The sequence below is a fragment of the Rhinolophus sinicus genome, chromosome X (assembly GCF_036562045.2).
Source record: "Rhinolophus sinicus isolate RSC01 chromosome X, ASM3656204v1, whole genome shotgun sequence".
Taxonomy (NCBI): domain Eukaryota; kingdom Metazoa; phylum Chordata; class Mammalia; order Chiroptera; family Rhinolophidae; genus Rhinolophus; species Rhinolophus sinicus.
In genome coordinates, this window is record NC_133768.1 from 9,996,892 (window position 1) to 10,014,927 (window position 18,036).

An 18,036-nucleotide genomic window follows, 5' to 3' on the forward strand; every position below is an offset into this window, starting at 1 on the left:
GCAGCAGTTGCTTCCAGAAACAGTTGGTTCCGATTTCCAGTAGTATTCTCCATCCCCTTAAAGTTACCAGCTCCAGCCAACTAGTAGCTGACCCCTCAGAGATCTGGGCCCCAGCTCTGCAGGCCTCATGCCCATAGATTTTAAGTTCAGATAGTCCTAAGTTCTTCCATTTGTTCCTGCAGGCCTACGAGTGGCCATTGCTTCCACTAACAGTGACTACCGCTGTGTTACCTCAGTCTCCCCTCCTTCTCTTCTCAGTCCTCTAATATCTATTTATCTGAGTATATGAAATTCTCTCTGTTAAAATGACTGGTATATTTCCTCATTTTTCAATTGCATCTTGACAAAGACTCTTCTCTATCAGATTCTAAGGTTCCGATTCTTCACACATGCCACGTATCAGTAGGAGGGAGCCTGAAAATGCCCCTTCCAACTTATCCAGGGTTTACTGTCCCATAATTAGGATCTATGTGCTTAGTTAAAGTGGTCTCCAAAGTAGGCTCCATCTTTTGGGATCCCCCACCCCTCCCCACACACACATTCCTATTGCAACTTTGTGCATGGATTGGGCACACACCAAGGGTTCTACCCAAGGGTTCTGCCCAAGAGTTCCCTTTGATCTTTGCTCAGAAAAACCAACTGATCTGCTGTGGAACTACAATCAATAGCCGAGATTCCAGGACATTCCTATCATTGACTCCATCCTAGCAGGATGACCTATTTCTTATCCGAGGTTAGTCTGCTTTCCATTCTAACTATTTAGGAGAGAGTTGGCGCCTCCCCAGAGGCTGCACACCAGCTGATCATAGGGCTTCCAGAAAAAAACCTCAGATTCCTCATTTTAGTCCCATGAGTTATTATACCTCTTAGACACACTTACATCCTTAAAGATAAAGTGAACCTTAAAATTTATCATCATCTATTCCAGCTGTTCATTTTAAGGAGGATCTATACATTCTATTATTTTTTAAATGACAATTTTGGGCAAATAAAACCAAAAAAAATTGGTTGAATAGATAATTCACATAATAACTAATATTCCCTCTGCCTGATGCAGTGGAATCAGTGAAGGTATTCAAAGGAAATCCTACAAAATACAGTTCGATTTTATTTTGATCTTTAACATGGGTCTATACATCCTCAAGCCATGGGGTTACAATCTCGACAAATGCCAGGCTTGGGAACATGTAAATTTTATGGAAGAGCATTGAAGCAATTTTTCTATAATTATTCAGCAGCTGTCATTCCTGAAAACTGTAATTGCAGTATAATAGAATGTTCCCAAAATCATAATGAGGGGAGGCAGTGTTCTGTGATCTGGAGCATGCGATGCAAGCGAGGAATGCAGCATATAATCTGAAGATCTCGAATATAAAATGAAAATACTGTTAGGGCATATGAGGCCAATGTTTTTCAATTATTCAAAATAGTTTACAATATTTTGGTCCCTCGAGCATCAATGGTCGCATTCTGATGTGATCCCATTTAATCCTCTGTGCGTTCTAGTTTTGATATTTGATTACTGACATTTGATTATTATTTACAGTGGTGACAGTCTCACCATTATAAAAACAACTATGCTTATATACATTGAAAAAGCACTTTAAACAATGAACTATTTCTTTCCTGCATGAATGTAAAACAGCAGCCAGAGTTGACGAACAGGGATGGTTGTAGTTATGTTTAAATGTCCTCATTCCATTCAGAGTGTTAGTGTTATGGTTATGTCAGTTTTCATTGCTATATAACAAACTACCCCAAATCTTAGTAGTTTAAACCAGCAAACATTTATTATCTCAGCATTTCAGTGGATAAGGAACTTAAGCGCACCTTAGCTAGGTGGTGGCTCATGGACTCTCGCGAGGCTGCAATGAAGCTGTTGCCCAGGGCTGCAGTTATTTGAAGATTTCACGAGGGCTGCAGGATCAGCTTGCAGGCTCACCTATGTGGCTATTGGCATGTCTCACTTCCTATTGGGCTGTTGGCCAGGAGCTTGCTTCCCTTACAACCAGCACTCTTTGAGATCCCGCTTTCAATTCTTTGGGCTATATACCCAGAAGTGGACTTACTGGATCATATGGTAATTCCACATTTAATTTTTTGAGGAATTGTCATACTATTTTCCATAATGGTCGCACCATTTTACAATCCCATCAACACACAAGGGTTCCAATTATTCCACATCCTCACCAATACTTATTTTCTGTTTTTGTTTTTATATTAGCCATCATAATGGGGATGAGGTGGTATCTCATTGTGGATTTGCATTTCCCTAACAATTAATGATGTGGAGCATCTTTTCACATGCTTGTTGGCCATTTGCATGTCTTCTTTGGAGAAATATCTATTCAAGTCCTTTGGCCATTTTTTTAATCATGTTATTTGTTTTTTGTTGTTAAATTGTAGGAGTTCTTTAAATATTCTAATTATTAACCCCTTATCAGATATATGATTTGCAAATTTTTTTTCCCATTCTATAGGTTGCCTCTTTACTGCTGATTGTGTCTTTTGATGCACAAACGTTTTAAAGTTTTATGTACTCCCATTTGTCTATTATTGCTTTTGTTTCATGTACTTTTAGTATTACATCCAAGAAATCATTGTCAAATCCAAAGTCATGAAGCTCTTTCCTTATATTTTCTTCTGGGAGTTTTACAGTTTGGGATCTCAAGTTTAGGTCTTTAATCTATTTTGAGTTAATTTTTGTATATGGTGTAAGATAACAGTTCCACTTTGTATTTTTTGCATGTGGAAATGCAGTTTTCTCAATACCATTCGTTGAAAAGACTGTCCTTTCCCCATCAATTGATCTTGGCAATCATGTCAAAGATCATTTGACCATATATATGAGGGTTTATTTCTGGACTCTATTCCATTGGTCTATACATGTCTTTATTCTAGCACCTCACTGTTTTGATTACTATAGCTTTAAAATACATTTTGAAATCAGAAAGTTTGAGACCTCCAACTTTTTTCTTACTTTCAGGATTGTTTTGACTATTTGGGGTCCCTTGAGATTTCACATAAATTTTAGGGTGGATTTTTCTATTTCCACAAAAAGTGCCATTGGAATTTTGATAGGGCTTGCATTGAATTTGTAGATTACATTAGGTAGTATTAACATCTTAATAATACTGAGTCTTCCAACCCATGAAGACAGAATGTCTTGCTATTTATTTGTGTCTTTAATTTCTTTCAGCAATATTTTGTTGTTTTCAATATATCAATCTTTCATCTCTTTTGTTAAGTTTATTCCTAAGTATTTTACAATGTTTGATGCTATTGTAAATGGAATTTTTTTCTTAATTCCCTTTTCAGATTGTTCATTGTCAGTGTATAGAAACACAATTGATTTTAGTATGTTGATTTTGTATCCTCCAATTTTACTGAATTATTTATTTAGTGCTAACATTTTTGTGTGTAGAATCTTTAGTTTTTTCATATGAGATCATGCCATCTGCAGAGATAATTTTACTTCTTCCTTATAATTTGTATGTCATTTATTTCTCTTTCTTACCTAATTTCTCGGCTGGGACTTCTAATACTATGTTGAATAAAAGTGGTAAGAGCAGGTATACTTATCTTGTTCATGATCTTAGAGAAAAAGCTTTTAGTCTTTATTGAGTATGATGCGTTTTGGGGTTTTTTTAAGTCTTTTTAAAAATGTATTATTTATTAAAGTGCGGTTGACATACAATTATATTAGTTTCAGGTCTACACCACAGTGATTAGACATTTATATACCTGATGATGTTATCACAAGAAGTCTAGTACCTACCTGGCACCATACAAAGTTATTATGGTATTATTGACTATAGTCCCTGTGCTGTATATTACATCCCCATGACTCACTTATTTAATTTTTTATAACATTTTTTTAAATTAGTTTCAGGTGCACAGAACAATGTAATAGGTGTTTATCATTTATATCCCTCACACAGTGACAACCCCTCCCCTTATCCACTATCCCTCTGACATCGCACACAGCCATTACATTTCCACTGTCTCTATTCCTAATGCCGTTGAGTATGATGTTAACTGTGGGATTTTCACATATGGCCTGTATTATGTGGAAGTAGTTTCCTTCTATTCCTACTGTGTTGACTCTTTTTATCATAAAAGGGTGGTGGATCTTGTCAAATGCTTTTGTGAATCAATTGAGACGATCATGTGGTTTTTGTCCTTCATTCTATTAATGGGTTACAATACATTGATTACATTTCATATGTTGAACCACTCTGGTATATAATCCTTTCACTGTGCTGTTGAATTAGGTTTGCTAGTATTTGTTGAAGATTTTTGAGTATGATTTCATCTTAACTAATTACATCCGCAATGATCCTATTTCCAAATAAGGATCACATTCTGAAGTACTGTCAGTTAGGACTTCAACATCTCCAACCCCTGTGGTTTCCACCAAAAGTGTCCTCATACTTTACTTTTGTTGAGTTCTGCAGTTCTAGAGAATTGCTGTTCATTGTTTACAGAGGTCCTTTGAATGCAAACCATTTGCATCATTCCCTTGATCCACCTCCCCACCCCCAAACCAGCTGTACTTTTGTACAGTGAGTTCATTTTTAATTCAAGAAAATAAATGATTGGTATGCAGGTCAGTTCCTAGTTCTGCCTTGGTTAGCAAACAAAGGATCAGGGCCCAGCTAGAACTTGCATAATTCAATTATCCTTAATATGGCCTTCGTACAGATGCTTGTATGCATTCACCTCACTCTTTCCTTGTGACCTAGAGATAATAACCCTCCAAAGATCAGGCTTGAAGCTAGGTAAAAAGTTCACATTTATTAAATCTTGGTTAAATCTTATTTGTGGCTTTAGAGAATCTTCTTCTGACCTTACTAAACCACCTTACTTTCTCTACATAGCAATGGATTGTTTAAAAATGAACTTCATATAGTTATTTAAGAGAATGTATTTTTATGCCAGCCGGATGATTACTGGAAGACTTTAAGCATATTGTTGAGACTTTAGTACATAGTCTCTCAAAACATTCAAGGAAGATATAGGGTCTTTGGTTGCTCTGCAGTACCTTTCTCTTCAGGAAGTCTCCCTGATACCCTGACCTCCCTCGCATGACACCCTAGAGGTCTAGCCAGTTCCCTACAGCTTCAAGACCATTCTCAGGCACCTCACCGATTCGGAACCTTCAACTCAAAGCTTCAACAGGTTGGGAGTAGTACATTTTCCACTGTGAGAAGATTTGCATATTTAAAATTAAAATTGCAGCACAGTTCTGTGGTTAGAAGAGCAGCATTTTTAACTAAGGTGACACCAAGTCATACACGACACAGATGAATCATTTTATGGTGTTTGCCATACTTGACAGACAGAGCAAGATGCTTCTGAAAAATTAGGCATTGGCTTCTAGCATCTGTCCATGTAAATCTACTTCTTGCAAAATGTTCACATCCAACCTTCTTTGGGGAGATTAGGAAGTAACAGAATGACTTTTACCCAATCAAATATCAGATTTTCTTATGACTCAGGAGGAAGGTTATAACGTTTATTTAAAAGAGATTTCTTATTTATAGCATTTTGTCTGCTGGGGTACTGGAACCAACTCACACTGGCCCATAAGAGCTGCTTGTTAAAAATTCAGAAATTTTGTGAGCTGATTTACATCACATTGGTGGAAATCAGCCATAGTGGAAGCATAGAGGGTGCCGAAAAAATGTATACACATTTTAAGAAAGGAAAAAAGCTATATTAAAAGTGTGATAATGTATACTGATAACAAAAGATGAATACAAGTCACGTGTATATATATTTTTGGCACCCCTGGTATTTAAACCATGGGAATTAGCAAATGCTACAAATCAAGGCTTTTACCAGCACGCCACTGATTTCATCCCTTCTTTTAAAAAAAACTCATAAGAAATCAACTTTATGCCTGAAATGCCTAACACATCCTTTTTAAGTTGGCAGACCTCCCCCCAAGACATTTTTTCCCATGGAATTTATAATGTATTTGAGAAAACAAAACAAACAGGGAATATCAAGCAAAGGAGTGTCACCTTGACCATGGGGCCAATAGGTGTCCAAAGAAGAGAGAGAAAGGAGTGGGCACACATGACAGAGACTTCCTGAAAATGTTGGACTTTGGGCTAGGCCTTGAAGGATGGGTAGGAAAGGAAAATGGGCGATCGAGCAGACAGAAAGGCACGGAAAAGAAGTGGTAGTGAGCCAGAAGGAATAAAATCTACTGTAAATACGAAAAGCTAGTGTGGAATGAGAGAGTACAGTGATGTGGGGATGGCTTGCAACTGTGTGACACTACAGCGTGTGAAGGCTTTCTTACACATTATCTCACTCTGACTTCAAACCAGGTCTGAGAGAGGAGCAATGGAGGCTCAGAGATGATGTGACACAGCTGTAGGAGCCTGTGTTCAGGACAAAAATTTGTCATTTATCCCTTGTTCAGTTTTCCCCCACTGTACCATGTTGACTCTGTTCAACCACATTTTAAAGCATATAACACAGAAAAGCAGCAATGGAAAACATTGTAAACAAGTAATATATTTAAAACATCCTGGTTTACTTTACATGTGCAGACAATGATGTTCTGGATGGCTTTAAATGACAGTAAAATCTAACTTCTAAGTGTAATTGTTTTCAAGGGTTCAGATACAATTTCTCTGCAAGGCATTCAGCAAACCCAAGCCCACAGCTTTATTGTATTCAACCCGAACTCTTGACAGGAAACAGAATTATAACCAGAACACTATTTCTAAGAAAAAGAAAACAGAGAACAAATAAAACAGAGTGTTATCTAAACTATGAGGGCTGGATTCTTAGGTCCCTTGAGAGTTAACTTTTCTAAAAGAAATATTTTTGTTCTCTCCATACCATATACTAACCCTCAAAAGGGATAAACAAGAACTGAACTTTCGAGTTTAAAATTTTCCAGTAATGTGAATCTCACAAACATAATGTTGAGCGAAAGAAGCCAGATACGAATGCAATACTTGATGATTTCATTTCTATAAAGTACGAAAAATCAGGCAAAACAAATCTGCTATTAGAAATCAGCCTCGTGGTTACTGTTGGTGGGGTGACAAAGTGACAGGAAGGGGCCACAATAGAGCTTCTGGGGTGTAGGTAATACCCAGTTTCTCCATCTGGGTGCTGTTTTCACAGGTATGTTCATTTTGTAAAAATCCATTGAGCTTCCACATATAACTTGTACATTTTTTAAATCTCTGTTATATGTTATATTTTAATAAAAAGGTACTTAAATATTTCCTGCATCCTTAAATAGGATAGAGCCAGGAGTACTGTACTTTAAGAGACCAAGAATGTTTGATGCTGGAAAAATGCTCAATGATAAAAGTATTGAAAGTCTGGCTCCCGGCAGATGCTGGAGCAGGGCATTCTCAGGTGATTTGATGGGAAGAGGGCCATGTAAACAGGAGCGCTGGTACATTCCAGTCTTCTGAATGGGTGCCAGCATGCAGCTGAAGGATACTCTAGAGGATTAGAGAAACAGTAAGAGACCCAAGATGGCTTATAATACTATAATAGATAACATCAAGATCTGGCCCAGTCTGGGACCATTTTTTCCATAATTCAGCTGATTGGTTGCCCCTTGAGATCTTAATTCAGAAGGAAATGATTTCAGATCAAGATGGCAAAGCCCATGCTCATGCAGGCAAAGCAAAACGTTCGATTTTTAGTCACTCAATGAATAGGATACAATTTAAAAAGCAGGGTGGGCATATGGCCCCTTGAATTTCACTCACTGATTACTCTTCATAATTTGAGCGGATATACGGGATTTCTGAGCAGAAAGACGTTTATAATTTAAGAGCCATGTTATGTTATCTCCCTTCTAGGTTTTCTAAGCCTATCCTTCCATCAAGTTAGATCATCAAAAAGTTCTGTACCGTGTTACTTAGGTTAGCCTCTTACCTCCTTGGAGGAGGTGTCTGACCTCTTTCCAAGCTATGGAGCCCAGGGGTGGTCCCGTAAAGCTCATAGGACTCTTCTCAGAGTAAGCATTTAAATTTATAAAGAAAACGCACGGGTCAACAAAGAAAACCACTTACATTCAAATTCAGTTCTCAAAATATTTCAATAGAGCAACATATATGCTTCTTAATTAAAGCAATTCAAATGAGCTGCCTGCGGTCTAATAGTAATTGTACTTTCATAGTAGCAATGAGACAAATGAAATTTTGAGCTATCTGCGACAACTCTACTGTGATTAAAAAATACATATCTGTAATTTTTTTGGTGGCAAATTTATAGGTATCGCTAAAACTCTGTGCGGGCTCCATGCGCCATGGAAGAAAATGCTGACAAATGTCAATTAAAGGTTAATGAAAATAAGGGTGAAATTCTCTTTCGTCCAAGCCCATGGATCCCATGAATTTTTCCATTTTAGAGTCTATTCTTGGCCTATATTTGGGCCTAGAAGCCATTTGATCGTAATATTTTTTATTTCTTTGTAAAATGGTGATCATTGTGTAATGTATAGTTCAAGGTCTCCTGAATAAGGAGCTTAGGTTTTAGCATTAAGAGAAACTGCCTCTGTAAATGAGGAAGGGCTATGTATAACTGTTCTGCTTACATTTTTGCCCACATTAAGTTTTCCATTTATTGACAGTAATTAAATTAACCTTTGTGGCTTACGTATTTGGCTTCTCTGCCTTTGTACCATTTTAGTTCTCTACTGCTATTGCGTAAAACAAATTTTATGTATTTTTATTGTAAGCTATAGCGAGTGTGTGTGCGTGCGTGCGTGTGTGTGTGTGTGTGTGTGTGTGTGTTAAGGGGCAATGGTATAAATACATAAATAAGAGTCATTGTCCCATCACACCCAGTGCTGCAGAGCTACCATGAAGTTCTGGATCTCAGGTCTCCAGACCCTGTGATCCTTCCTAAAAGTCCAGCACCTTCTACTCCTTCACTGTTTGTTGGAAAAACGAATCAACAGATAGGATATTTAATCCTGGAAAAGCAAGGGTAAAAGGTGTAATTTCTTGGGACAAATGAAAATGACATTTCTGGGGACAAATGAAAATGACATTTTCAGGAAGCAGACTTTGAGCTAAAAGCCCATGGGGGCAGGCAGGAGGAAGGAAAACACTCTGCTAGGAATAAGTTGTACGTCAATACTCACGTCATCCAGGTGTCGGAAGAAAATTCATTTATGATCTGCATGCTGAACAAAGGCTGAAATGGTCTCTAAGTGCAGCAGTTTGGCTTTTTATTGAATCTGTCCATCACGTGAAGGTTCCAAGGTCCCTTGTGAAAATTCTGAGGTATTAGAAAGGTGGCTATCTTAGGAAAGGTTAGCTACCCTGCTTCAGAGAGTACCAAAGAGCTTCTCTATTCTCTCTGGAACATTCTTGAGATTTAAAATTTAACATGGATAATTCTATCCTCAATCCCAGTTCATTTTCTCCCACCAATTCTATCTCCTTCAAATACTTACACAAATGTGCATCCCTGATTGGATTATTCTAGGATCTGAACATTTTGAAACAAATTTATTATCAGGAACAAGTTTACCTTCAGGTTGGAGGACAGAAAAAAAGTAGCATGAGCTCTTTGTAAATGTCATATTTGCAAATATTTGAGAACTCGGGCAGATAAGCATAAGATCTAGAACTAGCCTGTGCTATAATTGAATATGGATTTGTACTTATGTGGGAGAGGCTGGCCTCCAGCACCTCAGAACTGCCTTTGAAAAATGTTCAAATCCAGACTAATACTTGATAAGCTGGAGTAACGCATGCCCGTGTCCTGTCACTGAAGGGGACATCAGAGGGTCAACCAGGGCTCATCTCCAGGCAACGGCATCATTTCCTCTCATATTCTAATCGTCCCCTCCCCCTTCAATTTAAATATGATTTTTTTTTTTCTTGCATTGATTTCAGTTTTAAAATTCTAGGTTTAGGGAGGAAAATTAGAAAATAAAATAGTCATTATTTTTAAAGATGTTAAAGTGACAGAAAAAGCCTTATCATTCGGATTAACTTCATGGTACTGGCTGCCTGATATATAACAAATCTATTTGCTGGATTGGGAAGGGGCCTCACATGGCAGACAGAGAGGGGAGATACATGAATTGCATGATAATTTTCTTTGCTCTTATTTAGCAAATGCTGTGGGTGTGATTTCTTCCCTGCTCAGCTTGAGAGTGACTGTGCCAATGGATGACTCCAATTTAGAGGCAAGGCCATCCTTAAGCGTGTTTTCGTTCTTTTGCCTCTGTGAAAGTGACAGTGACAATACATGACTCCTCCTTAGAGGCAAGACCATCCTTAATTGTTCTTTCCATTCTTCTGCCTCTACATTTGAAGCAGGAGTTATATGGATCATTTATAATGTGTGTGTGTTTGTGTTGGTTTTTTTTTTTGGGGGGGAGGTGGTAATCATCGAAGTCAGGTCCTTAAAACTTTTGAATCTGAATGTTCACCCTACCCAGCCAGCAAAGGTACAGGATGACCTTCAAACACTTTAAAATAGTCCTCCCCGGCGCCAAAGATTAAGAAACTTGTTAGTGTCCCCTGGAAAAGTTCGTGACTCCTGGGTAAACATTTTAACAGTTTTGTCAAAGAATAGACAAGAAGCTTTCCCACTGCCACTTCCTGCACCTGTTACATTTAAGGCTTACTGGGTTAATGGCCTTCTCCTCTATTGAAGCCTACACTCCATGAATCCCACAAACCTCTTGGATCTCATGAGATTCCTGCCCATATAACGGTCACATTTTCAACCAAAAGAATTTAATACAGATCCAAACTCACTCTACTGTCCTCCGTTTCTGTACGAGACAGTTTTTAAAGGACTTTGTCTCCTTTATCTGAGGGTGAAACAGAGTATAAAAGCACACAGGGGATTTGATTATTTAGCCAAATGGTCTCCTGATAGTCTCTGATCTCATCTTGCTCAAAATTCCTCACTAGCTCTCCACTACGTAGGAAGTAAACCTTGACCTAGACTAAACAGCATCTGTGATCTGGCTTCTGACTCATCTCCCCCCACCCTTGCCCATTACCTGTCACATGCCAGCAATACTCATCAAGGGCAGCACCCCCCAAATGCCACGCTCTCTCCTGTCTTTAGACCTTCACAGATACCATTTCTCAAAATGACTCCCCTGATTTCTGTGCCTGGGAAACTCCTACTCATCCATCAAATCTTAGCTCAAAGCCTTCATATCCTATTGCCCTCGGGGCAGCTACTCCTCCTCTCCCCTGTGCTCCAGATACTTCTTACATGTCCTTTTGCAAAGGGTCTCCATCTGGGCTGCACATCCTGGGCTCATTACATCAATCTCGGGGTGAGACTCAGGCATCAGCAGTTTTTAAGATTCCGCAAGTGATTCCAAGGCTTAAAGACCACTGTTTTTCCTCCCCAAGTTGAAGACTCCAGACAAGCAATGACCATGCTTTTTTAGTCTCTTATAAACTTAGTGCCTAGTCCAAAATGAAGAAATAAATAGAGCCTGGGCAATAACTTTCTTCAAAATGTTTTACAGTCATTAATGAATTCTTTAGAAAGTAACTCCAGGTAGTAGCAAAAACTGCTTAATCCGAATCAACCTATTTTAATATTTTTACCCGCAAGTTTAATTTTGTATATCTCTGAATATATGGATCTTTTGCAAACTACCTCCTATCACTTTTAGAGAAGGATGGAGGCTATCCTTCTATCATGCAGGGTCTCAGTTCCCACTCCCCACACAAGAACAAAGGATAAGGTGAGGCCAAAAAGGAACACCAATGGGGCCATGGATAAGGGAGTTCATACCACTATAGTCTCGCTGGCAGCAGGATTGGAGATACAGGAAGCAGGCTCCACACGATGCGCAATCTGCCATCCACTTCTCTGCCAACCAACCAACCAAACCCCTAGCGTAGCCACGGCAGTTATATCAGTGGCCAATGGCTAACCGGCAACAGCTGATGGCCACCCAGCCACAGCGGATGGCCATCTGATTACAGCTGATGGCCATGTAATAACCGAGCCAGCACCTTTCCACGTGAGGCCGAGAGCCTGGAAACTGCTTTCTGGGACTCTGACCCCACACCCTCCAAAATTGCTATTGTTTAATGTGGTTTGACATATTCATTTAGCACAATCAAAAAAATTTGTAAAAGAAATAAAATTAGCAAGTTAGTTCCTTGATAATGAAAGATAACATGTGTAAGTGCCTAGCAGAGGACCTGGTCCTTGCTCTATGCTCAGTAATGTGTGCCTCCTCTTTCAGAAAAGGCTGCCTTATTAATTCACCTCACACAAAGGTGTCTGCAGATGACGCTACAAGAGGAAATAAGAAAACTTTCCAAACACTTCCTTTCATTTACTCACAGCCCATGAGATTCCCTGACCTCATTCATCATAAACAGAGAGGTGTTTGCAGGTTTAGGAATTCAGTGGATATGCTACCCATGACACAGACAAAAAAGAAACAATTCTGTTCCACCTTTGTCACTCCATCTGGCTACAGCTATATAAGGCCTGTTTTTCTAGACCCTTCTTTTTCCCCACAAAATTCTGGCACTACATTTACCCAAAAAACCTTCAAATCAACTGCTCTGGAACTAGCCAGCTACTTCTTAGATTTAATCACATAACTCTACTCCTACACAGTCCCTTCTCTCCTCAGTCTTGTGATTCCACAACCCCCAGCTGAGTCACTCAATCACAATCACATTTCATTGCCTCCACTTCAGTGACTTTCTTTGGGCAGGCTGCCTTTGTCAAGAATTAAGTGACAAAGTTTATTTATGCCACAGCACTTCTTAGTATCCACAGTACAAATCAACTCTTCTGATTTTTCAAGTACGAATTAAATTGACAGTTTTCTGTCAAAATTTGCATTAGCAAAATTTGAATTAGCTACAAGTCTCAATAAACAAGAGTATTTTAATTTACTTTCTATTCGACTTGGTACAAACTTAAAAACTCATTCTGTTTTTCAACCTTTTGTTTCATACTTTAGTAAGCGCCATGCATTAATTCAATAAGGTTTTTGTTTTGACAGTTAAGTCTTTTGTGGTGTGTGTTCATGATTATGACCATGACTGTTCACTTGTGAGGCCTATAGGAGTTGATAAAGGAGACACAGAAATCAAATCGTCTTGGCATAGACCAGCTAGCTGTTGATCAAACACCTCTCCTCTTCCTCTTGGGCACCCACATTTTCCAGCTGCCCTTGCAGTTAGGTGTGGTCATGTGACTGCATCCTGGTCAATGAGATGCAGACAGAAGTAAAGTGGATGAATTCCAGGCCGGACTTATTAAAGTCCTCCCAGCTATATCCTCCATACTCTTTCCCTTTTCCCCATGACCTTGGAGGCCATATGTTGAAAATGGCAGAACCAAAAGACGGAAGAAGCCTGGGTGCCAGAATTACCACTAGGAAGAACATCACTGCCTATCAGAAATACCCCCTTTGGACCTTACATGAAAATGAAGTAATTTTTTATTTTTTTAATGCCACTGAGATTTTGGATTTAATTGTTATATCATAATTTTACCTTTACTAGTAAGGATTTATGTAGTAAGTCCTCACTTAACATCATCGCCAGGTTCTTGAAAATTGCAACTTTAAGAGAAACAAACAAGGTATAACAGACCAAGTTTGACCTGAGGCTAGAACAAGAGTTAAGTTCCTATGGCATATTTTTGGTCACAAAATCATCACCAAACTTCTAAACAAAGACCCAAAACACTTCTAATATGAAGCATTGAAATAAATGTGAGCTATACTTTATTTAAGAAAGATGAATAAAAACAAGTTAAGGTAATGATTTTCCAACCATTTTATTCCAGTTCAGGGGCATGAGTGGCCAGAGCCTGTCCTGGTAGCTCAGGACGCCAGACAGGACCTACCTGGACAGGACACCCTTCCATCACAGGACACTGGAGAATGGGACAATGGAGACACTCCAATTCACCTCACATAGGCATCTTTGGGATGTGGGAGGACACCAGAATCCTCAGAGAAAACCCACGCAGACCTGGGAAGAATGTGCAAACTCCACACAGATGGTGGCCGCTGCCAGGAATCAATTTTCTTTCCTCTCATCAATGTTACAACAAATTGGCATTGAACAAAATGTTATTTGAAAACCTGCTGTACTGTACTTTAAAAACTAAAGTGTTATTTCCCCCCAATAACAGTAATATATTTTCACTGTTTACTATTTGGAAAATAATCCACACTGGCATGTTAATGTCACCTGAAAAATGCTTTTAGAAATAAATCTCTAAGAACTTTGTTAGTCATAACATCCATTCTTTTTCCTGAACATAAAAGTTAAAAAAACAAAAATCACCTCAATTGAGATGCATTCTAATTAATGTTTGAGTACCGATTGGTTATTCTAATATTTAAATTAATTCAGAAAATTGATCAGTTTTGGTGCACGTTGTTAGGTGGGCTGCTACAGCTGGGTAACACCTCAAGGGCTCTAGAGACAACGGACTCATGTTCCTGCCATTTCCTGAGCTTGCGCGCACCTCGACTGCACGCACGCATGACATCACGCACGCACGACATCCCTCACGACAGCAACTCACGTGCTCGCTCGTGGGCAACACGGCCTTCTTCCTGTGCGCCTGCGCGAAACCTGCTCGCCTGTCCGGATGTATCTGGAGGTGGTCACATCTGTTAGAAGCAACTGAAATTTCCATATCCAAAGAAATTTGGTTGGCAACCCAATCCCTACCTTGTTCTACTAAATAAACAGCCTCAAAAATGTTACCTCCTTATGTGACTTGCACACATTTTATTTGGATTGTGCGTTAGAAGGAGGAAAAAAGAGCTGCAGATCCTATTGTTAACTGCTGGCAGGGCGCTCCAGTTTTCACCAGAAGATGAACTGTACTTGGAAGATTCAAATTTAAAGTACAAACACTTTTATCCTAAGACCTGAGCAGCCTAAGAAAAACAGATAAGAAAGAGAATAGACTTCCAATGTCTAAAGGAAACTTCCAGAACAAATGGAAAAGAAGCAATATTTGGAGAACAGAATATAGTTTCCTTGAGTCAAAGAGAAACGTTTCTTCAGGTGAGATTACCCAAGCAAAACTGACAAAAGCAAAATTGACAAAAATTGTTCAGTACCTGCATGTGAACAGCTAATGTTTTAAATTTCAAAGATAAAGATTATCCACAACATACAAAATCTGGCTTCTCCTGAGTGTCACAGAGTAACATGATACACAAGACAGAATGTATCATATTTTGAAGGGAGAGGCTATGTTTGACTCAGTACTTCTATATCAAGTCATATGTGAAATCCACAGAAATAATTCTCATTTATGTGTAGGCTCTGAAGATTTCACCTTGTCTGAGAAAATTCAGACAGATGTACTGTAAACGACTGAAAGATTAATCAAAAAGAAGACTTTTGAAGTAGAAGTGCATGGTAGAAGTCCTGATGGTGAGTGTAAAAATTAATTAAATGAGAAACTATGAATAATTGTTGTAAATATGATTTAAAAGCACTGAAAATGTTTTTAAAATTCAAATGTTAACCTCTTTTGTTTCTTCAAAAATCTTTTAATAAAAATAAATTGGTTCACTTAAAAACTTAATGAGACTTGAGCAAATGTAAATTAGAACTACATACTAGATAATAGTACTATATGTACTACTATTAAGTTTTCTAAATTTGAGAATTGCGCTGTGATGACATTAGAGAATGGCGTTGATGTTAGAAAATACCGAAGTGTCACCAAGTTAAGGGATGCATATACACGTGAGGGAGAGAGAGAGACAGAGAGAGAAAAAAAAATATATATATAGTTAAACGTTAATAACTGGTGAGGATGAGTAAAGGGTGTATGGGAGTTCTTTGTGTTATTCTTGCATATCTTCCATACATTTGAAATTATTTCAAAATAAACTGTTTAAAATAGTTTTTAAATGTAAGATCAGGATGTTACTGATATTCTGGCAAGAGCCATTTCCATGCAGTGGTGGGGCAGAAGCTAGTTTGAGTGGGTTTATGGAGCGAGAGATGAAAATGGGAGGTGACTCTTGGCCCTGAATATGTTTTACCTGCTTAAGTATTGGGTTTTCATAGTTGGAGTTTTCATAGGCAGGTCATTTGTGTAAACTCCATGATTGATATGTCCATATATATTTATTCCATGCTATAATGTAACCAGACATAAATACTTCAGGGCTGTCATTGTTTTAAACAGGAAATTCCTATTAATTCCTAGACTGAAATTAGAATTCTGACAGAGGTGTAGCACCAGGTCAAAGAGAAGTACCAGCGTCGCAAAGATGCTGAGTTTTGTTACCAGTGACCAGGGTGCTGCCTTCTCACCATCCCCTCCCTGGAAAATATGTAGTTCCTACAAGCCAGAGCAGGATTCTTGGGTACAGATGAGATGATTGCTTCATTGGCTCTAGCACTCAATGGCTACATAATTATACTTTTTACTCATGAAACAGAATGGAAGTGATTGTGTAAACACATTACATGTCTTTACCAAAAATTCACAAAGTGCCTTCTTCCTGATTGTCCAGCTAAATACCTAAATTACCCGTTTTGCCAAGGAAGGGAGAAAACTGCACCCAACGAAAAACAGGGAAGAGATTGACTATCAAGATAGAAATGTTTGTGGGAACTTTTTTTGTGATTAAAGTGCTTTTAAAATATATGAGGAACTAAAATGCACACATAATTCCAATATTTCAACAACATAATGATTTTCATTTGTTTGGAGTTCTTTCAAACTTTTATCCATATGGACATATTGTTGTTAAGTTTATCAAACTATATATATATATATATATCAAACTATATATATTATAATAAATATTATACATTTATAAATTTTGCATATTATGTAACATTATTTTAGAAACATTTTCCCTTGATTTTACATTTTTATCATAAATTTTTAATAACTTACATCCCATTATATTTATACATTATATATATATATATATCAATTTAATCATTTCCTTATTATTGGATGCAAATGCTGTTTTTTTAAATTATGAATAACTGCTGTAAATGTCTTCATACATATGGATTTTTCTCCTTTTGAATTTTTATATTGCCTCAATTCCAAGATGTAGTATTTTTCTTCTTTTAACATTGTCAAACGAGCCCTTAGCAAGCAAGTCCAGCTGTGGAGGAAGGTGGCATGCAGCTGTGCTTCGCTGGGCTCTCCAACATCCCTGGCCACTGTCCTGACCACAGGTTCTATGAGGGCGGTGGGCTATGACCTGTCCTGTGCCTATGATTACAGAGTGCCACCTATGGAGAAAACCCTTGTGAAAACTGACATTATTCAGATAGCCCTTCCTTCTGGGTGTCAGGGAAGAGTAGCTCCACATCTGGCTAAGCTGCAAAACACTTCATAGATGTAGGAGCTGGTGTCATAGATGAAAATTACAGAGGAAATATTGTTGTACTGTTTAATTTTGGCAAAGAAAAGTTTGAAGTCAAAGAGAGTGACTGAATTGCACAGCTCATTTGTGAATGGATTTTTATCCAGAAACAGAGGAAGTTCAAGTTTTAGATGACACTGAAAGGGGTTCAGGAAGTTTCGGTTCCACTGGAAAGAATTAAAATTTGTGCTAAGAATAGAAAATGAGAAAATGTACTTTTTCCCGTAAAAATAAAGAGTTTTTGCTTTAAAAATATTGTCAGATGAACTCAACAAGTATGGAGACTTTGTTAGAAATAAATGGTAGAGATTTATTCAAGGGTCTTAGAGTTTGCACACTGGGAACACAGCTAGGCAAAAAAGTGTTCCAAAGAAGAAAGAAAAGTTTAAAGTTCTTATAGTAAAAAGTACATTCTTGAGAATTATCAGTCCTGCACTCTTAGCCCTAGGATTGGTCCCGGACAGTTATCAGTCAGATACCGTGTTTCCCCGAAAATAAGACCGGGTCTTATATTAATTTTTGCTCCAAAAGATGCATTAGGGCTTATGTTCAGGGGATGTCATCCTGAAAAATCATGCTAGGGCTTATTTTCTGGTTAGGTCTTATTTTTGGGGAAACACGGTACCAAGCAGTCAGGAAGATGGGAG

At 38.2% G+C, this 18,036-nt stretch overlaps 1 pseudogene; it reads left to right on the plus strand.

Annotated features, from left to right (window-relative positions):
• The first annotated feature begins 17,118 nt into the window (after window positions 1-17,118).
• On the plus strand, window positions 17,119-17,570 carry LOC109455008 (deoxyuridine 5'-triphosphate nucleotidohydrolase, mitochondrial; annotated as a pseudogene).
• Window positions 17,571-18,036: the final 466 nt, after the last annotated feature.